This window comes from Bombina bombina, chromosome 4, assembly GCF_027579735.1.
Source record: "Bombina bombina isolate aBomBom1 chromosome 4, aBomBom1.pri, whole genome shotgun sequence".
NCBI classification, from domain to species: Eukaryota; Metazoa; Chordata; class Amphibia; order Anura; family Bombinatoridae; genus Bombina; species Bombina bombina.
Window position 1 is genome coordinate 88,819,195 of NC_069502.1, and position 23,610 is coordinate 88,842,804.

General features: G+C 35.9%; 1 protein-coding gene and 1 long non-coding RNA gene across 2 annotated transcripts in view; one reads left to right on the forward strand and one right to left on the reverse strand.

Annotated features, from left to right (window-relative positions):
• PINX1 (PIN2 (TERF1) interacting telomerase inhibitor 1) overlaps window positions 1-23,610 on the reverse strand; it is a 431,187-nt gene that overhangs the window by 202,905 nt on the left and 204,672 nt on the right. The window lies entirely within an intron of this gene.
• LOC128655932 (uncharacterized) lies at window positions 1,281-15,906 on the forward strand. Its single transcript, XR_008401940.1, has 2 exons — window positions 1,281-1,398; window positions 14,465-15,906. It is a non-coding gene; the product is annotated as an uncharacterized LOC128655932 (long non-coding RNA).

Here is a 23,610-nt window from a genome sequence, read left to right on the forward strand (position 1 = left end):
AGGTTAGGCTGGGACACCCAGTGAAAGGGGCTGGCAAAACAAGAAGAGCAGACCCCCCCCCCCCCTTCCCTGCATATGAAAAGACAGATAAACAGGAGCCAGCAGGAATCTGTGAACGCGTGTATACATCTGAAAACTATGGGGCTTGGTTAGGAGTCTGAAAATCAGCACAATGTTATTAAACAATAAGTAAAACTATACATCGTTATAAAAACACTCCCATATGGGCTTCATAAATGGATCATCCACAAAACATTTATGAAAGAAAAATCTATTGTACAATGTCCCTTTAACGTCAACTCCAGGGCAGCAATGCACTACTGGGGCCAATCTGAACACATCTGGTCAGCCCATGACAAGAGGCATATGTGCATAGCCACCAATCCCCAGCTAGATCCAAGTAGTGCATTGTTGCTCTACAGCTGACTTTAACTGTGCAGGTGTTAAACACAGTTATTTAAAGCAATAGTGCAACAATAAAATGCTGTAAAGGGACATAAAACAAGTTGGGATAGAGACAAAATATAATAATATGTACTTTAATTACTTTACCTGCAAATCTATACTGCAGTGCCTCGCCATTAACCCTTTCTTTTTAGTTTCTGAATTGTAACACTAACTCCCCCACACATTTCCTTCTATGGCTGCATCTATATCTTTCGTTGTTTTTGGTAGAATGCAAAAGTGCATAGGTATTATCTGCTGGAGCATGCATAGAAGCAATGAACTCAGTTGAAATACAATGCCTGTGTCTAAACACTGATAAGGGGGGGGGGTGGAGCAGACTACTCCAGACAGCACGGCTTTTTAACTAATTTTGCTTATTTTTTTAAAATGATTTCAAATACTTATCAGCAATTTAAAAAAAATAAAAAAAATAAAAATATATGCAAACTATTTTTACTTAATTAGCCCTTTTATGGTATGCACAGATCTCAACCTGTTTTATGACACTTCAAAATATCAGAACATTTTCATTTTGCACTTTTATGTCCCTTTAAGCTTCTTTAAACAATGTCTTTGAGCTGTTGTGGTTTTTGTACCATGATGATCATTTTGAACATGTTTTTCCATTCGCTGTGTAATAAGGGCCTGTAGTAGCTTTACCTTGGCTTTCAGCACTGCCGGAAAACAGGAGGAGAGCAGTTTTGGCACATGCAGGGTTATCAGTCCAAACACTCAACATTCCTTTCAAATTGGGTAACCAAGAAACCCAACACTAAAGAAAGTCACCACGGCCTTGTGAAACCTGGTCCCAGGGGGTATACTATAATGAATGGCTGTCATAGGAGCAGCGGCCCAGATAGAACACTAAGTACTGAAGCCAATGTATCCAGCATGAGAGGAGGACACACCCAGCCTGATCCTGGCAGCAGCAGGAGAATGCCAGAACATACGGTAAGGGCCAAGGTATCAGATTCAGACACTGCAATGGCATATACTGTTACAGACACTTTCATGGGCATTATGTAAAAGAAACTATGAATATGATACAGAGAGTGAGATACTATACAGAAAGATATACACACATACAGGGTCTCCAGCCTTTTCATGTGAAGGGCCATAGGTGCATTCTTTTTTACTTGAGGGGCTGGTGAAACAATTTATGCAAATTCTATAAGTGAAATACTGTATACATTATATTCTCCTGAATAAACAGATACGGATCAGAAACCTACACAAACATATAGGCCCAAAAAGAAATAGTGTTTAGTTTATTTATACAGCAGAATATATTTTTTTATTCATAGAGTGCAGATTTGTGTTAAAACAAAAAAAAAGTTTGACAGTAAAGTCAAAATGCAACTTTTATCACTTAAACAGAACATGCAATTTTAAACAACTTTCCAATTTACTTCTATTATCTAATAGACTTTGTTCTCTTGGTATCCTTCGCCAAAAAAGAATACAAAGTATAGGTTCAAGAGCAGCAATGCACTACTGGGAGCAAGCTGCTGATTGGCTGCACTTAATCACCTCTTGTCACAGGCTCACCCGATGTGTTCAGCTAGCTTCTGGTAGTGCATTGATGATCCTTCAACAAACAATACCAATAGAATGAAGCTAATTTGATAATAGAAGTAAATTAGAAAGTTGTTTAAAATGGTATGTTCTATCTGAATCAGGAAAGAAAAGAAGTGTTGGGTTTTATATCCCTTTACTACTCTACTCCACACAATGCTAAGGTGGCCCTGAACAGGATATAGCCAGTAATAGGGGGCTGTGTGTGTAAGCTCACCATTTAGTAGGACTTTTGTGTTTAACTCTTGCAAAATATTAAACACATAGTTACATACATTGTCTTATTGTATTATTACATCTCTATCATTGAGCACCCCCTTTGGCGTCCAACTCGTGGGCACACAACGATTGGAGGAAGTCGGATTCTTCATCGATATGCTAAATACAGAAGGAGATGAGGGTGGAGGATCTGCGGTATGTTTACCGCAACAAAATGGTATTTTAAAAAAAAACAAGCGTCTTTGTAAAGTTTAAAGACTTATTTTTTTAAAAACTGGGCTTTAAATCTTTACACTTTACAATCACTAACTTCTGGAGATTAAAAGAAAGTTTTATTATTATTATTATTATTACTGCACCCCATAATTAGTTGCTAAGTAGGAAGTGTTAAAGCAAGGCAGAAAATGTGACGTTTGAAATATTAAACATCTTGTGACCTCAAACTCACACAACCCGAGACCTATAGGCTGGAAGCAGGTAGCTCAGGTCACATCACTCATCTCCATGGCAAAAGAAGCACAAAAACACAAGGGTATGCAGCTGAAATGACCGGTTTGTTTAGGCGTTGCACTGCTGCGTCGCCACACGTACAGGTGCACTTGGGAGCAGGTCTGCCCTGCTGGGCAGCTGAAGGACACAGCGCTTAGAGGGGGACCTGAACCCTTCACAACAGGCAGCACACTGCATCTGGAAGTAAAAACCCTTGGAAATACTTGACCTCTGACACAGGCAATTACTCAGTACACCTGAATAAAAAACAATGTGCACAAATCTACGTGACCAAGCTGCTGGTTTTTATTAGGTTCATTTTCAAGTCTCATGAGGACTGAGAAGTTTCTTTACCTTTTAATCTTAATTAGGCATTTTAATGTAAACAAATCTCTGTGTTTAACCCCTGCAGCAATAGCAAAGTAAAGCACATAGTAGGAAACAGCCAGTAAGCCAGTTATTAAAGGGACAGTATACACTCATTTTCATATAACTGCATGTAATAGACACTACTATAAAGAATAAGATGCACAGATACTGATATAAAAATCCAGTATAAAACTGTTTAAAAACTTACTTAGAAGCTGTCAGTTTGGCTCTGTTGAAAAGGTAGCTGGAAAGCCCACTGCAAGTGGGAAATAAGACACTCCCCCCCTCCCCCTTCTTTTGCATATGAAAAGACCCTTTACACAAACAGGAGCAAGCTGGAGTAGGTAGTCGAGCGTATTCACATAAAGCTTTGGGGCTTGGTTAGGAGTCTGAAAATCAGAGCAATGTTATTTAAAAATAAGCAAAACTATACATTTTTTTTAAAAAAAAAAAACGTTATGGGCTATACAAATAGATCATCTACAAAACATTTATGCAAAGAAAAAATGAGTGTATAATGTCCCTTTAAGGCGTATGGTCAACAAATCCGTTTACAATTTAAGAACCAGTAAGAATATCTAAGAGCTAGAGAGTGGAATTTGTATATAAATATGTGAGCCCTGGCTTATGTCATACATTATATCTACGCCAATGCATTACCCATGTTTTGCTCAGAAACTGAGCATTTTTACACTTCTATTTCTTTTATTTACTTTGTCCTTTTGCTAGTCTTTGTTAAACAGCAACTTTAGTTGGGCTCAGGAGAGTGCAGGTGTCAGCATTCTATTGCACCTGAGTGTTTAACAATGCATAGCATTGTTAAAAACATTATTACTAACACTTCTGCCATATTAGTGCTCAGGATGTGGACGCTCCTAAGCCTGCCTAGATTTTCTTTTCAATAAGTGATGCCAATAGAACAAAGTAAATTTCATAACAGAAGTAAATTAGTATTTTTTTTTAATTGCATTCTGTGAATCATGAAAGCTTAAAGGGGCATTAAACGCTAAATATATGCTAGATAGAATGATGCATTTAAAGAAAAAATTAGTCTGAGAATAACATGTAGATGTATTTTTTTTAAATGTTATTTGCTGTTTAAACATTGACAGAATAAGTGTAAAGTTGTATTGTCTACAAAACAATGGGAGCTGCCATGTTGTAACTTAGGTTAACTTCTATGCTGTGGCCAATTAGAGACAGTTATAAATAGGTCACCATAGTGTGCAGCCAATGGCTGTGTAGAATATAACAGTGTCTTGCACTTTCATTTCTAACAGAAACTGAAAAGTTTACAATTTCAGAATGGAATTACAGGAAAACAGGACAAAAATAATAATGAAAGTATATTGCAGAGTTTTTTTAACATATATAAATAACAATTTAATATTACCATTTCAAAGTGATTAATGTCCCTTTAAGTCCGACTTGCAGGTCTCTAAGTTGTTGACCATCTCCCATATATTGCTTGTTTTAGTATTCAGGTAAAGGCACATGAAAGTCAGAATTAAACTTTCATAATTCAGATTCAATTTTCAAAAAGTAACGTGAAGTTTAATACTTTGTTCTAGTTTCCACTGTTGCTATAAACTATGTAAACTGATGGTAACAACACTTATCTGCATTAACCCCATGGCCCAAAAGGACATATATACGTCATGCAGTACTTTGCCCATAACGTATATATGTCCTTGCTTCAGGAAACAACAGCAACCTCCGCTGTAAGGTTACAGTCGAGTGCTGCTGTCCCTAAGCTGCAGGCATCTGTCGATCAGTGCTCCAGTTCCATATGAAGGAAAATGACAGTCTGTGTTACCGTCTAACAAACTTCCCTTTGTATGGGTGGGAGATTCTGGAGGCGGGTGGGAGATTCTTGAGGCAGGCGGGTGGGCGGCACAGCGGTGGATAGAGCGGGACCCTACACTGCAATAAAATTAGTGTGGATGGGAAAGAGGGAAGGGACGCTACACTGCAGAAAAGAAAAATGAATTTGGGTGTGGGGACCCTACACTAGTGATCGGAGGGGGGTGGTGGGTAAGTTGGACCTCTACACTACAGGAAATTAAAAAAAAAATCTAAAAACTAAGTACTGGCAAGATGGTGGACACCATTAGGAGGAGCAGGGTTAAAAAATCTGTTTGTGAGGGATCCGGTTGGTGGGAGGGTAAGGGGGGATCCTACACCACATAAAAATAAATTTAATTTGTTTAAAAAGTGGACCTAGATTAATACCTTAGGTTGTCTACTAAAATATAAATAAAATAATAAAAAAATGTTTTATATATATATATATATATATATATATATATATATATATATATATATATATATTTCTGAAAGGTAAATAAAAAACTAGGCCTTATTTCTGTTTAAATGGAACATTATCAAAAATGCTAACAATTCTTCTGTATTTTAGGCAAGTTTTTCTCTGAAATTCACAGTAGCAAAGGGTTTAAAATCTTGCGAGCTGTTCTATGTTGCACAGTTAAGAAACAGCAATAAAAAATAGGCAGAGTTTGCAATGCTATACATAAATGAAAAAAACACTGCTGCTCAAAAGAACAATTGATAAATGAAGTAAGATAGAAAGTTGTTTTGAAATGTAACATTCAATCTGAATATTAAAAGTTTAATGTTGAAATGTGTCACTTTAACTACCTAATAAAGAAGTGCACGACTTTGCAGGGGATAAACACACAATTATCTAGGGTAATGCAAACAATTAGAGAGCCCCTTGTACTTTAATGTAATGTCATTTTATTTCTATCAATAGAAAACAGTGAGAATTAAAAAATAAATAAAAGGATCCTATAAGCGCTAATGTCAAGTACATCCTATCTTATGGTGTTAAATCAAGAGGCTGTAAATCTGCAGCAATAATTGGAGCTGTCAGGTTAAATGTGAGCACTCAGTAGGAGTTGATGGATGAGCATTATCAATCACCTGACCCAGACCCTCACACTTGATAGCAGGACGACAGCAGAAGCCTACAGAGCAGCGGCACAGGAGCTAAACTCAGGTGACATTACCAAAGGGCGCTCAGTGGCCTTATCACATACTAAGGGACATGAAACCCAGACATTTTCTTTCAATTTTTAAACCACTTTCAAATTTACTTCTATTATCAATTTTGCGTTATTCTTTTGGTATCCTTTATTGAAGATGCAGCAATGCACTACTGGCCGCTAGCTGAACACATTGGTAAACCAATGAGTAGAAGCATATATGTTCAGAAGAATATGTGTAGGAATAGGGGCGTGGTGCACTTAAGGGATGTAGTTAATATTTAAGAGAAAGTTTTTATTAATTTTTTACTTAGTAAATATTGCTGGGTCTAGGTGACTTTTTTTGAAAGTGTAGAGAGAAAAAATTAAAACTTATTTTGTGAATACAAACAAGTGTGTAAAGTGTGTTTAAATCATATATATGTGATGCCTTTTATAATATTCTATTCTAATAATTGTGTATTTATGTGGAAAATAAAATAGGCAATTTTGTTTTTTTTCACGTGTCTAGTTTTATTATATTATTTACAGTAACCTTATATAGGATGTTGTGTTCCTAGTCCATAGAAGTGCATTAATTGCGTGAATTAACTATATTTAGAATTGTAGTGAAAGCGATTATTAGTGCTGTCAATTTCCCAAAAAGATGGTGTGAATGTTAAAAGGCTAATATCTTAAATAAAATATATCATAAAGACCTATGAAAAACAATAATGAATCATAAACGACTTTACCTTTTGAAATTAAATCAGCAGAAAATTTATTTAAAACATGATAAAAATAAAAAATATATGGTAATTACCACTGAATGTCAGAAATTTCTCTGGGACGTCTCCCAGATGTAATATGGGTATTTAGATGGCCATATGTAAAAACTCAATATGTGTCAATTTTCTGCATAAAAAATTACTAAACACAAAACAATATTAAAAAATGTGTAAAAAATGTCCGTATTGAAAGGTCAAAAGAAAAATCCCAAATGTCTACTTTTATTATGTTATGAGGATTGGTAGGCTCAAGGTAAGTATTTGTATCCTTTGCTTTTTATACTTTGCTGGATACCGCTCTTGATGTTATATATGCGGCACAAAAACAAAAAGTAACTTTATATGCCAAAAGTAAGGCCGGATTTTTTGCTTTTACACACACTCTTGCTGGGGTTTTTTCAATTTGTGATCCAAAACAAATAAATTTTCCTATACCGCTCTTAGTGCTATGCACGCGGTAATACCGGAGGCTTATACTGTCCTTCAAACAGGTTTAGGATTATTTTGCGTTCACCTTTACAATGTTCGTATCAATTTTGTTTTACTCACAGTTCTTGCTGTTGAGGGAGACCACACTTTTTTTGGACGCTTACTGCTTCTCCATGCTGTTCACTCGCCTCGTTGTCTGCTCCTGGCGTCTGACGTCACACTCCTTCGTGGGAGGTCGTCTTGCAATGCCGGTGAGATCGCTGTGTACAATGACACTTTGTATTCCTTGGTGTGAGAAGTTAAAACTGCACTTAGTGCTATGCACGCAGTTAATGTAGGTCCTCTACAATTCCCCAATTTTTCTAGTGGAATAGTGATATAAGATGATAACCCGGGTTATTTTTAATGATCAATCAATCACAATAAAATATGAATATGAGTTCATAGATAAAATAAAGGTCACACAGCTCGACGCGTTTCGCTCTTACCAGAGCTTTATCAAGATGCTTGTGACCAGTACCTTTTCCCTTTTTAAATGTCCTGCTCGATCCTTATTGGTTGTTTCTTAATTGTGTGTAAAGGTGGATCATTCAGCCTTACCAAAGTTACTTTAGTGTTATTCCCGATGATTCCTTTTTGATAGACATTTTATCCTCATTGTTTTATGACTCTTCATATACTTGACAAATAGTTTTAGGTTGCTATTGTTTGTGGAACGACAAAAATTCAATATATCCAATTAATATGGAATTTTCTTTTTTTATTTGGGATTTGTTTCTTTAAGGTGGTATAAGAAAGTTTCATTGTATAATCTTTATTTGTGTATCCATATATTGTTCTATATTGTTTATTATAGGCAACATAGTTTTATTATGTAGCTTAAATTGCAAGTGTTTTCTAAAAGGGGCCTTACAGGATACTCATTGATTATTATTATTTATGTATGTAAGAACTTAAACAGACTTGTGTATGGTTACTGACTGGGTGAAATTAAATTTTCCTTTATTTGTTCTTGGTTTTATGGATAATTCTTTAGATTTGTGTTTTTAATATATCATTTTTAGTTAATGTACTGCCCCAGTCTATAAGATAACTTACAATTGTATACAACTGTAATGTATGTAACATTCTTTGAATTGTTGTGTCTATAGGAGGGGTTTTTTGTCTATAGGAGGGGTGTGTATATAGGAGGGGTTTATTTCACGTTGTAAATGTCTCATATATTCTATTTGGAGATTTATAGTTCAAAAAGGAATGGAGATAAATCCAATTCCGAATTTAGGCCTAGTGGGGACAGAGTGTTATATAGATATATTAACTCAGCTTCTTTTATCAGCAACTTTTTCTCCATATTCCCTCCTCTCCAGTGTTTTTGTACTTTCTTTATGCCCCAATATGTCAGGTCTTTATTGTTCCCTTTGTGTATATCCTTAAAGTGTTTGTACAGATACAATAATCTTTTTAGACTTAGAAATAATGGTCATAGAAAACAAAATAGAGACAAAAACTCACTTTAAAAAAACTGATGCAAACAATTACGTACATTCAAAAAGCTGCCATTTAGATTTATGGAAACAGAATATCCCATTAGGCCAATTCCTCCGTATAAAAAAGAACTGCTCAAGACCCTTTGACTTTGAAGAACAGGCAGAAAAGTTAGAAAATAAATTTCTAGCCAGAGGATATAAATCTGAAACCACAAAAAAGGCACTAAATAAAGCCAAAAATACTAATAGGGATGCATTACTCATATATAAAGAAAAATTACCCAAAAATACAGAAAAAAATGAAATACCGTTCATAACAGAGTACAATGCAGATCACAATATCATCAAAAAAATCATTAAAAAATATTGGTATATAATAAGGGAGGATGAAATCTTGGGAGATAAAATCTCAGAAAACCCCAAATTTATCTTCAAAAAAGCAAATAATCTAAAATCAATCCTGGCTCCGAGTGACCTTAAACAACCAAGGATAGGCCAAAAAATACAGAAAGACCTAATGGGTAAAAGTGTAAGAGGTTTTTTCCCATGTTACTCCTGTAAGGCCTGCAATCACAGTAAAAAAATCACTAATCTAAAGATAAATGATTCAGAAAAAATATTTCATATTAAAGAGATCATTAGATGCACGACAAAAAATGTAATATATATCTTAAAGTGCTCGTGCAATCTATTTTACTTTGGGGAAACAAAAAGAATGTTAAAAGACAGAATCAGGGAGCATCTGAATAATATAAAAAATGGAATGGATAACACATATCTGTACAAACACTTTAAGGATATACACAAAGGGAACAATAAAGACCTGACATATTGGGGCATAAAGAAAGTACAAAGACACTGGAGAGGAGGGAATATGGAGAAAAAGTTGCTGATAAAAGAAGCTGAGTTAATATATCTATATAACACTCTGTCCCCACTAGGCCTAAATTCGGAATTGGATTTATCTCCATTCCTTTTTGAACTATAAATCTCCAAATAGAATATATGAGACATTTACAACGTGAAATAAACCCCTCCTATATACACACCCCTCCTATAGACAAAAAAACCCCTCCTATAGACACAACAATTCAAAGAATGTTACATACATTACAGTTGTATACAATTTTAAGTTATCTTATAGACTGGGGCAGTACATTAACTAAAAATGATATATTAAAAACACAAATCTAAAGAATTATCCATAAAACCAAGAACAAATAAAGGAAAATTTAATCTCACCCAGTCAGTAACCATACACAAGTCTGTTTAAGTTCTTACATACATAAATAATAATAATCAATGAGTATCCTGTAAGGCCCCTTTTAGAAAACACTTGCAATTTAAGCTACATAATAAAACTATGTTGCCTATAATAAAAAACAATATAGAACAATATATGGATACACAAATAAAGATTATACAATGAAACTTTCTTATACCACCTTAAAGAAACAAATCCCAAATAAAAAAAGAAAATTCCATATTAATTGGATATATTGAATTTTTGTCGTTCCACAAACAATAGCAACCTAAAACTATTTGTCAAGTATATGAAGAGTCATAAAACAATGAGGATAAAATGTCTATCAAAAAGGAATCATCGGGAATAACACTAAAGTAACTTTGGTAAGGCTGAATGATCCACCTTTACACACAATTAAGAAACAACCAATAAGGATCGAGCAGGACATTTAAAAAGGGAAAAGGTACTGGTCACAAGCATCTTGATAAAGCTCTGGTAAGAGCGAAACGCATCAAGCTGTGTGACCTTTATTTTATCTATGAACTCATATTCATATTTTATTGTGATTGATTGATCATTAAAAATAACCCGGGTTATCATCTTATATCACTATTCCACTAGAAAAATTGGGGAATTGTAGAGGACCTACATTAACTGCGTGCATAGCACTAAGTGCAGTTTTAACTTCTCACACCAAGGAATACAAAGTGTCATTGTACACAGCGATCTCACCGGCATTGCAAGACGACCTCCCACGAAGGAGTGTGACGTCAGACGCCAGGAGCAGACAACGAGGCGAGTGAACAGCATGGAGAAGCAGTAAGCGTCCAAAAAAAGTGTGGTCTCCCTCAACAGCAAGAACTGTGAGTAAAACAAAATTGATACGAACATTGTAAAGGTGAACGCAAAATAATCCTAAACCTGTTTGAAGGACAGTATAAGCCTCCGGTATTACCGCGTGCATAGCACTAAGAGCGGTATAGGAAAATTTATTTGTTTTGGATCACAAATTGAAAAAACCCCAGCAAGAGTGTGTGTAAAAGCAAAAAATCCGGCCTTACTTTTGGCATATAAAGTTACTTTTTGTTTTTGTGCCGCATATATAACATCAAGAGCGGTATCCAGCAAAGTATAAAAAGCAAAGGATACAAATACTTACCTTGAGCCTACCAATCCTCATAACATAATAAAAGTAGACATTTGGGATTTTTCTTTTGACCTTTCAATACGGACATTTTTTACACATTTTTTAATATTGTTTTGTGTTTAGTAATTTTTTATGTAGAAAATTGACACATATTGAGTTTTTACATATGGCCATCTAAATACCCATATTACATCTGGGAGACGTCCCAGAGAAATTTCTGACATTCAGTGGTAATTACCATATATTTTTTATTTTTATCATGTTTTAAATAAATTTTCTGCTGATTTAATTTCAAAAGGTAAAGTCGTTTATGATTCATTATTGTTTTTCATAGGTCTTTATGATATATTTTATTTAAGATATTAGCCTTTTAACATTCACACCATCTTTTTGGGAAATTGACAGCACTAATAATCGCTTTCACTACAATTCTAAATATAGTTAATTCACGCAATTAATGCACTTCTATGGACTAGGAACACAACATCCTATATTATAAGGTTACTGTAAATAATATAATAAAACTAGACACGTGAAAAAAAACAAAATTGCCTATTTTATTTTCCACATAAATACACAATTATTAGAATAGAATATTATAAAAGGCATCACATATATATGATTTAAACACACTTTACACACTTGTTTGTATTCACAAAATAAGTTTTAATTTTTTTCTCTCTACACTTTCAAAAAAAGTCACCTAGACCCAGCAATATTTACTAAGTAAAAAATTAATAAAAACTTTCTCTTAAATATTAACTACATCCCTTAAGTGCACCACGCCCCTATTCCTACACATATTCTTCTGAACATTTCACATATATATAAGTTGGAAGGAACTTATATTTATAGGGAGTTTGGGATCTGATAGTTCCAGCGCTCTATTCACTCTAAACTAAACAACTAGAAGCATATATGTGCAGCAACCAATTAGCAGCTTATTTGCAGATCCTGAGCCTACCTAGGTAACCTTTTCAACAAAGAATACCAAGAGAAAGACGCAAATGAGATAATCACAGTAATTTGGAAAGTTGTTTTAAATTGTATGTTGTATCTGAATCATGAAAGAAAATGTTTGGGTTTCATGTCCCTTCCTTTGGCTGCTAAGCCATTTCCCACCTGTGTGCTAAGCTGGTTTTGAGCTTTTTGTTGCAGTTTACGTTTTAACACTAGTAAAGTTTGTGTGAATAAACTATACAAACTATATACTGTTTACAGCAGACCCAGCTGATTCAAAATATACCATTATTAAATGTGTATGTATCATCAGGTTTAAAAAACAGTGCATAAAATGTGAAAAAGTATGTAATTTTATTTTTCTAAGCTCTATCATCAAAACCTGTGTGGATAAATATTTGTAGTAGGTAACCTGTCTGAAAAAAGCAGAAATAAAAGAACATTTCACTGTTTTTCCTCCACAGTTTTATCGCAGGCATGTCAATTTGATAAATTATCAAAAACAGGATCTTAGAAATGACTGTACTGTTTTCAGCAATTAAACAGTTCTAGCCACCTGAGAAATTAAAATGGGGTACACAAAGCACACATTTGCAGAAAGTGCACCCCTTGGTGCATCAAATGAGGGGCTACAAGTATTTCTAGCATGAATTTGGGGTGCACAGCAATTAATGTAATAAGTTGCATTGCTTAAAAACAATAATAATTCTAAGCAAAGAGCCATATTCCACTTATTATTACATTGTCTATTTGTGCTAGCAATACATGTAGCCCCTCATTTGATGCGCCAAGGGGTGTACTTTCAAAAAATGTGTACTTTGAGTACCCCATTTTAAGTTCTCAGGTGGCTAGAACTGTTTAATGTGTACTCTATTTAATGTATCTTAGTTTCCCTGGTTTCTACAGCGTCTGATTGCAGACATAACCCATAAAAGCTGAAAGGCTATTTGTTTAGACTATTTCATCAAGATTGCCATGTCTGCAATTAAACAGTTCTAGCCACTTGGAAAATTAAAATATGGTACACAAAGCACACATTTGTAGAAATCAAATAAGGGGCTACGTATCTCTAGCACATAATTTAGGTGTGTAACAATACATGCAATATTTTGCTTTGCATAAAACATTTTTTTAATTTTTTTAGCAAAGAGACATATTCCACTTATTATTACATTGTCTATTTTTGTGCTAGCAATACAAGTGGCCCCTCATTTGATGTGGCTTAGTTTATATACCATATGCATCATCAGTGAAGGAATCAGAGTGAGTTCATAGAGAATTTAGCTGCTTCCTCAGCAGAGACGTTTAGTCATAATTCCTTTACAAAATAGGAATTATGTCGCTAGAAATTTATCATTTTTATTGCAAAAAATAAGCTTCTTTGCATTAAAAATACAGAAGTTTTAAAAGGTGGAGAGAGCTGCGTAAACAGCGTGTTTTACTCATCTTCCACGCACGCTAAAAGACTGATTATAAAAATATTATTTGGTGTTTTTTTTTTTTTTTTTTAAATAGCATTCCTCTACCATTTATTAATCTGTAATCACATTATCCATTGATCATTAGATTACAAATATAATATTCGTCCGTATTGTAAAAGGGAATGCAACTTTTCTCAGCTAGGTGATCACTGCCGTAACGCTCGTTACTACGGTGATCATTTAGCTATAATTCTTAAACCAATATGTATTTTGGGGGTCTCTAGGCAATTTTAATCTTTATTTATGTGCCTTTAGAGACCCCCCAAATCCTAATTATTTTTTTTTTACTTTTTTTATTCTACACCCTAACGACTTATACCATTGGAAATGTGCATGGGTACTTTTCAATATTAAAAACAAGCATTTTTGCAATATACTTTCTTTTACAAAAATGCTTCTAGTAAAAGTAATTACCGTTTTTTTAAGTGGCATACGCACATATGCGTTGAGGGCCGTGCACCAGTATTCAGAGAGTCAGCAGCAGCTTGTATGACACAAATGAAGTCTTCACAACACAATACACACCACCAGCTCTCTGAGCATGAATACAGGTGCACGGGCCCTCGTAGTACATATTCATATGCCCCTGAAAAGCAGTAATAATTTTTACTTGTAGCATTTTTGCTAATAGAAGTAAATGGTAAAAATTATTCTATTTTCAATTGAAATGCACATTCATTTTTTTACCTTTCAATCCCTTTAAATTGGACTTGCATGGCTTAACATTGAAGAATATATTTAAACACACTTTTACGTTTGTTTTTTTAATTATTAAAGTTTTGAACGATTAATGAAGTTTTCAATCTGAAGTGTAAATTACAAAACCTTTTTTTTTTTTATTAGTATCTGAGATGCAAAGACTTGTGCAGGTCCCTGCTTGTTCCTCGTGTCTGACACACACAGATTATCCAGACCAACAAGAGAGGCTTCCTAAACCAGCTGAACTCGTTTGTGGAGCCCACCTGGGATTGTGGGGCATCAGTCTCATTCAGATGACTCACTGACGAGAGAGAAGGGATATACTTTTGGCAGACAAGAATGTTGTAACAAAGAGGATCAGTGACCAGTTTACTTCTCCGAGATTTACCAGAAAATATACAACTATGGGAAAGAAAATGCTTATTTGCCTATTTTATAGCATCAAATTCTAGTTTTCACTATGGATAAATATCAGTTTACCCTAAAATGCCCCCGGAAACCCCAAAGGCACTTAGCAATAAAGCACAGTCCCTAGTGTGTTTAATGACAATTATATCTGTTAGGCTACAGTTAGTAGGGGGCATTCAGAAGAATAACTGGTTTCAATATCTGCCAAAAAACCCAATTGCTTATTCAGGTGCAGATGCAGCCCTACCCGGTAAAGCTGCTGGGCATGTTGTACACACGTCAGTAAAGAGCAGTGAAGCATGAGCATCGGGCTGGCACGTGAAATACAATGACCAAGCTGTTCCTTCATTCAATTAGCTGGCCATAAAGCAAGACTGCATTAAAGAGACATAGAAGTGCAAAAACAAAATGTTCTAATGTGTAGCGTTTAATCATTGCTTCCATGTACCTATATGTTTATTCCCTGCAAAAGTCTCTTAAAACTGCATGCTCTATCCGAATAGTTTAATTTTAACTTACATGTCCCTTTAAATCATAAAATGGTTAATCATTTTTTAATGAAATAAGTTTATTTTCCCCACTGCATAAAACTGACATGCACCCAGCAGTATTCTGAACTCTGACTCAAACACTTTGCACAACTTTTACTTAACCAGGACAGATGTCTCCCTAATTGGCCACAGCAGGGGTAGACCTCCCACTTGTCCCTATTTGAGAGGGATAGTCACCAATTCTAAAGCCCTGTCCCACTCTGTGACTGAGACCGCCATATGTCCCTATTTGCAGAATTTTCCTTAGCCCCACCCACTGACCGCCAACACACACCCACAATACCACTAATTACCATGTATAATCTCTCCTGAATGGCCCTACCCACAAAATGATGATAGCCTCTAAATCTCCTGAGTCTCTAATACCTAGCCACAAATGTTGGGAGGTATGCAGGTGATGTAAGAAACAATGCTCAAGACTTTTTAAGGGGTATTCCCTGGACTCCTCTTAAACAATGCACAATTTGCTAAAACTATTATAGTGTAAAATATTTTGTATACAGATCTTTTGCAACAAAGTGCTTAATTATATAAAAAATGACTAACATCCTTTCAACTTATACAATCACAAAATAACCAAAATGTAAAATGGTTTGTATTAAAGTTTTCAGGGTTGTTTTTAAGAAATGTGCCTTTTATTTTTTTTTATTTTTTTTTCCTCAATAGGTTCAGTGGTTGACAATCAGTGAAAAGCCCACTGGTGAATAAAACAAGGTGGTTTACTGTAGACCAGAAGTATCTAAGCGTGCGATCAAGGCTTGTTTTATTGAAAGCCTAAAGTGAATCTACAGCCAGGAAAACATACACAAGTATATCTGCAATATGGATGCATAGATTAACCCTTTCCTGCCGGGGTTAAAGTGTCTACATCGGAAAAACTGTTCCGATGTAGACAAATTGAAATCACACGATCGCGAGATTTCAATTATTGGATCGGGTTTGCCGGGTGTCCCTATAACCCTAGGAACGCCCTCCAGACCGCGATCAAATCCAGGAAGCGCAGTAGTCTTCAAGACAGCCGTTGGCTAAGATGTTCTATTCCGTCATAACGGCTCTAAAGCCCAGTGTAATTATGACGGTATAGAACGGCATAACGGTGTTAAAAGGTTAAAGGGATAGAAAGGGCAAAACTGAAGTGTACATGGGCGTATTTCAATTTTTAATAGAAGCATTTATGCTAATGCAGTATATTGCAAAATAGCTTTATTTAAAATATAAAGAGCCATTATAGTAAAAAAATCACATGCTCTTAGTCATCACAATATGTAATTGTAATACTATCAGCCCTACACTAGTGTGTGCTTAGCCCACACAGAGTAGTATACAAAGTTTACCTGTCCTGAGCAGAAACTGCCACAAATCCAATCAGCAGCACTAGTTATTCATATAAATTGTGTGGAATGGATCAGTGGTACTTATACTGTGCGTTTAACCCTATGATAAGATTAGCAATTTAAAAAATATAATAATAATAATCAAATTTTTAGAAATTACACAGGGAATGTGTTACAATTAATTTAATTATGTAAACTACTCAAATTGACAAAATATAGTACAGAAACACAGGCTTAAAGGGACACTAAACCCAACCCAAATTTTGTCTTTCATGATTCAGATAGTGCGTGCAATTTTAAGCAACTTTCAAATTTACTCTGATTATCAATTTTCTTCATTTTCTTGGTATCTTTATTTGAAAAGTATGAATGTAAGCTTAGGAGCCGGCCCATTTTGGGTTCAGAACTCTGGGTAGCACTTTGCAGACTGGTTGCTACATTTAGCCACCAATCAGCAAACACTACCCATGTGCTGAAACAAAAATGGGATGGCTCCTATGCTTCCATTCCTGCTTTTTCAAATAAAGATTCAAAGAGAACAAAGAAAAATTTAATACAGGAATAAATTAGAAAGTTGCGTAAAATTGCCTGCTCTATCTGAATCATGAAAGAAAAAAAATTAAGTTTAGTGTCCCTTTAAGCTACTGTATATTGTTAGCCCCCTCTGCTTACCCACCAACATCAAAACTTTTTTTTATTGAGGTGAAGTTTTCACCTCTAAACCAATAGGCAATCTAGCCCTAGGGAACTTTTTTTTTTTTTTTTTTTTAAATAGAAGCATAGTAGTAATAGAGCTAAGTATTGCTTTAGTGCATCTCAAAATGGAAATGATGAATGAAGGTATCAAAATAATATACATTAAAGGGACAATCAACACAAAAAATGTTATTGTTTAAAAAGTATAAACTACCCTATTGTTATATTAATATACTTTATATAAACCTCTAAATGTCTGCCAGTTTCTAAGCCACTACAGACAGCCTCTTATCACATGCTTTTTTATTACCTTTTCACAACAGTGGAGTGCTAGTTCATGTGAGCCATATAGATAACATTGTGCTCACGCCCGTGGGTTCTAACAACAAAGCACTAATTGGCTTAAATGCAAGTCAAAAGTCAATAGTTAATAAATAAAAAGTCATGTGATCAAGGGGCTGTTAGAAGATGGTTAGAAACAAGGTAATCACAGAGGTAAAACGTATATTAATATAACAGTTTTCAGTGCAAAAGCGGGGAATAAAGGGATTATCTTTCTTATTAAACAATCATTTTTTAAGTTGACTGTCTCTTTAAGAATAGGATTTTACCTTTGGAGGGCCACATGTGGCCTCAGTAGTTTGGATACTTCTGCAAACCATACACAGCTTTTCTGACTATGTGAAGCAGATCTGCATAAGCAAATCTGCTGTCACATATTTAAAGGGACACAAAACCAAATTTTTTTCTTTCATGATTTTGAAAGATCATGCAATTTTAAACAACTTTCCATTCTATTTCTATTTTCTAATTTGCTTTATTCTCTTGATCTCCTTGGTTGAAAAGCATATCTAAATAGGCTCAACAGCTGCTGATTGGTGGCTGCACATAGATTCCTTGTGTTATTGGCTAACCATGTGCATTGCTATGTTTTCAACAAAGGATATCTGAAGAATAAAGCAAAATAAATAATAGAAGTAAATTGGAATGTTGTTTAAAATTGTATCCTCTATCTGAAAATGTTGGAGCATATAAATCTTTTTCTACTTACACTAGAACTCTGTGTTTTGCCTCCACAAAAGGGGTTAAACACATAGGTAAAGTCCTACCTAGGAGACCAGCACTGCAGCTCCTGAGTTAAACACAGCTAGTGATTGGTGGGGTCATGCAGTGGATTCTGCTGATTGGATATTTCCTGCTCAGGACCATTGCAAGCACTGCAGCTCCTGAGTTAAACACAGCTAGTGATTGGTGGGGTCATGCAGTGGATTATGCTGATTGGATATTTCCTGCTCAGGACCATTACAAGAACTGCAGAGCTGGTGATTGGTGGGGTTGTGTAACTGCTCATTGTCTCATTGGCTATTTTCTGCTCAGGGAAGCAGCTCACTATGGGGGGTAAAACACAGTGTTCCAGTGTGAGTAGTAATAAAATAGAGCATGTCATTTTTTACCTACAATATCCCTTTAAAATTGTGTTACATGGGAAGGTAGAAATCTAAATTGGACAGACTAGTGATTTCTCACCCATAGCTACTGAGTCTCAAATAAATAAGACCATGCACCCGTGTCCAGAGCACACATACTAAAGGTGTAGGCATTTTAGATGAAAAGCAAGGGCAGCAAAAAAAATACATTAACAAATGCAATCTAGGTTTCACCCGACTAGTTAAAAACGACTAAGTTTCCTTGATATATGAATTCCTTGTGAAACCATTCATCACACACCCGGTTTACCTCTGCAGCTAGGTCCCTCAAGCCGAGAACCGTGTCATTCCTCTTTTGACTGATTAATTAGCAAATCAGAGGCCATTTTTCACAGCGAGGCAGTGTGGTTTACTTCAGCTAATGTCTGGTCTCCAATGGAGACACAGAGCCAACTCGGCTCTTTTAGTTCACGGAAGAGACAGAACCCAAAGAAAGGAAGATAAATCACAAGAAGTCCCCTCTGGGCTCAGATCTGAGCCTAACTAACAGCTATAAGAAGGGCACAGACCAAACACTTCTGATATCAGACAAGCCTGCAACATATTATCAAACCTGGCAGTGAAATGGTTAAGTCGTATCTATAACCATTCACATTATTAAAACTATTTACACATTTATTTGCATTTGTAAACTAAACTGGTCCTGAGATATATAGATGCTTGTTTTGTTTTTGCGTATATCAGAAATGAAACAATAAATGCTGTAAATGTTTTAATACATTTATTTTGGAATTGTGATATTAGCAAAATCTACATTGTTTTGCAAACCATACTCCTTAAAAACTATCTTGCACATTTTTATCTTATGTTCTTTGCTGAAACTACAGGGCTAGATGCCAATGTGCTCCTGCATTGCTTAAACAATCACTGTGTAACATGTTGCAGAGTCTGTACACACTCCTGCCTTTTAGGGGACAGTGAAAAACCACAATGTTTGCTGTTAAATTGCAGAAAAATTGGGCAAAATAAACAAAATACAGGTTTTGCATATTTTTACACAATCTCACCCACTTTTCAGTTTCAGAAATAAAACAGGAAGATCTGCAGGGGGAGAATGTTTAGAGATTAACTTTTAGCTATGCCCATGCAATGTCCCTGTTCAATCCTCTAGCTGACTCATGTTACAATAAGGAAAACAATATGCTTTGAATTTAATATTACAAATACCACTTTCACAGTTTTTATGATACATAATTAAACATTTTGGGCCAGATCATAAGTCGAGCGCTAACAGTTACAGGCAAGCGAAAAGGGGTTTATCACAGGTGTTTGAGAGAGTCGGGTTTACCACTCGTATTACAAGTTGAAAGTAAACCCGAACCCGTGAGTGCAATCACGATTTACGCTAGAATGATTACCACGTTCTCAGAGCTCTGGTTAAATGTTTTGTGAAACAAAAAAATGTTGCACAAAAACATAAAAAATAAATGAAAAAGTACAGTTACGCTCATAATAACACTAATAAAATGTTTAATGCAATTTATTTTAAATAAGTTTTTTAAGGGCTCAAAGATATGAAGTCTCAGGTTTTAGAAAAAAAAAAAAAGAAAGGCAAAGGACTAACACAGAGATATATACAGATATGTTTATATGTATTTATGTGTGTATATATGTATTTCATACCCCCCAACTGTCCCGATTTTCGCGGGACATTCCCGATTTTAGGGGTCTGTCCCTCTGTCCCGATTTTCCCCAGGCATTTTAAAAAAAAAAAATTGTATTTTTTTAAATTCTATTGGGCCCATACTCAGAAGCAGCTGGCTTTGCTCTCACAGGGTTACATACTTGTTATATTCCCTGTGGAAAAGGAATGGTGTGTGGGTTAAGCAGGAGTAAGAAGGCTGTATACACTCTGACCACGGGTAATGGTGACCTCTCTAACCTACCTCTGGTAATTATGATATCTAACCCCTGGTGATAATACTAGCATGCCTTCAGTTTTATACAATGAGCAGTGCTAATACCAGGGTAACGAACAGTGGCAGCCGCAGACTGCCAGCTAATGTGCTTGCCAACCCCAGGACCCCATACAATGAATTACAGATACCCATATATGATGTAGTGTGTGTGTCTATCTGTATCCATAACTGTGTGTGTGTATCTGTATGTATAAGTTTATGCTATGTAGTGTGTGTGTGTCTGCATGTATAAATGTAAGCTATGTAGTGTGTGTGTGTCTGCATGTATAAATGTAAGCTATGTAGTGTGTGTATGTGTATCTGCATGTATAAGTGTGTATCTGCATGTATAAGTGTATGCTATGTAGTGTGTGTGTGTCTGCATGTATAAGTGTATGCTGCATGTATAAGTGTATGCTATGTAGTGTGTGTGTATCTGCATGTGTAAGTGTATGCTATGTAGTGTGTATGTATCTGCATGTATAAGTGTATGCTATGTAGTGTGTGTGCATGTGTAAGTGTATGCTATGTAGTGTGTTTGTGTATCTGCATGTGTAAGTGTATGCTATGTAGTGTGTGTGTATCTGCATGTATAAGTGTATGCTATGTAGTGTGTGTGTGTGTCTATCTGCATGTGTAAGTGTATGTTATGTAGCGTGCTACTGTGCATTTTTGCTGACTTTAAAGGCCAGAATCTAGAATATTAATGGGGAATGCAGAGAGTAGTTTTAAAGAATTTATTAATAAATGTGCAATTAAGATAAAAATATTTAGCAATGTCTTTGCAAAGGCTAATTAAATACAGCGCTCACATAGCCATACCAGTGGTTTGAGCTTGTGTTTGATTTGCTGCCTAAGTGTATTAAAATATATGACTTTATTTAGAATTTTATTTTTATTACTTTGGTCTTATGATTTTTAAGCCCCGCCCACCACATTTCAATTTTTTTGCGGGGGGGGGGGGGTTGTCCCTCTTTTGAATTTTGAAATGTTGGGAGGTATGGTATTTACAGCCACAGATACACATGTAAAACACAAATACATACGTATACATATTTAGACATATATAGATATTCACCTCCTGGTCAGCAGGAGGCGGCAAAGAGCCCCACAGCAAAGCTGTTAAATAGCTCCTTCCCTCCCACTCCAGTCATTCGACCAAAGTTAAGGAAAGAAAGGAAAAACCAAGGTGCAGTGGTGTCTGAAGTTTATAATAACCAACAACCTGTCTTACAAGAACAGGGCGGGCCGTGGACTAATCGTGTCAAAAAAGAAATACATTTATCAGGTAAGCATAAATTTTCTTTTCTAAGACACGATGAGTCCACGGATCATATTAATTACTAATGGGATCCAATACCCAAGCTAGAGTACACAGATGATACAGGAGGGACACGACAGGGAACCTAAACGGAAGGCACCACTGCTTGATGAACCTTTCTCCCAAAAGCAGCCTCAGCCGAGGCAAAAGTATCAAATTTGTAGAACTTCAAAAAAGTATGAAGAGAGACCAAGTTGCAGCCTTGCAAATCTGTTCCACAGAAGCTTTCCCATGAGGAAGCAACAGCCCTCTTGGAATGAGCCGTAACTCTCTCAGGCGGCTGCTGTCTAGCAGTGTCATCTGCAAAACGTATGACAGTCAAAAAGAAAGAGAAGTAGCCGTAGCTTTCCGTCCCGTACGTCTTCCTGAAATAACCACAAACAAAGAAGAAGACAGATGAAAGTCCTTAGTCACCTGCAGGTAAAACCTTAAAATACGGACCATGTCCAAATTGTGCAGAAGTCGTTCCTTCTGAGAAGAAGGATTAGGAACCCAAAAATAGGAAAAACAATTTCCTGATTAATGTTCCGATCAGAAACAACCTTGGGAAGTAATCCAAAGTTAGTACGTAAAACTACCTTATCTGAATGGAAAATAAGGTAAGGAGACTCATACTGCAATGCGGAGAGCTATGATACTCTCCGAGCAGAAGAAATAGCAACAAGAAATAAAACTTTCCAAGATAACAACTTTAATATCTAAGGAATTCATAGGCTCAAACGGAGCCCCTAGAAGACCTTTGAGAACTAAATTAAGACTCCATGGAGGAATAACTGGTTAGAACACAGGCATGATCATGACCAAGGCCTGACAAAATGATTGTACATCTGGGACATCCGCCAGACGTTTGTGTAACAAAATAGATAACGCAGAGATTTGACCCTTTAGAAAGCTTGCAGTTAAACCTTTCTCCAAACCACCTTGGAGAAAAGACAAAAATCTAGTAATCCTAACTCTACTCCATGAGTAGCCCTTGGATTCACACCAATATAGATATCTACGCCAAATCTTATGGCAAATCCTTCTAGTTAGATGGGCTCCGTTCAATTGCCTGAGCGTGTGTCTGGGAGAATACAAATAGTAGGCATCCGGACTCTTTAAAGATACCCTTTAAACACAGAGTGTGAATCCTCTCTGCTGCGTGACAAAAACGCAGTAGAGGAGACCCACCATCACTCTCCGTTACATCGGGCTTAGGGCTAAGAGAAAAAAGTGCGCAAACAATGACGCGTAGTATAGCTCTGCCCATCGTGGGCGTAACAAAGTAAATCTCCCGTGCGGCTCACACTGTTTCAGACATAGAGCCGTCGGGAGAAATAAAAGCATGGCGATTTTAATAGCCAAACCTCAAGCATACTCCGTTCGGCTAGAGATAATGCAAAATGAGGTGTTAGGAGCAAAAATTGACAAAAACATAATAAGGCTAGCTGCGCAATAAGGTTAAACCTCCCGGTCGTCTAGTAATACAAAATAAGCCGTTGGGAGTAGGAAATTGCCCATCATACATGACAAGACTAGCTGTGTGCTAAAAACAAAATCTCGGTCGGCTGTTGAATCAAAATAAAGCCGTTGGGAGTTGCTATCCTGTCGCACCA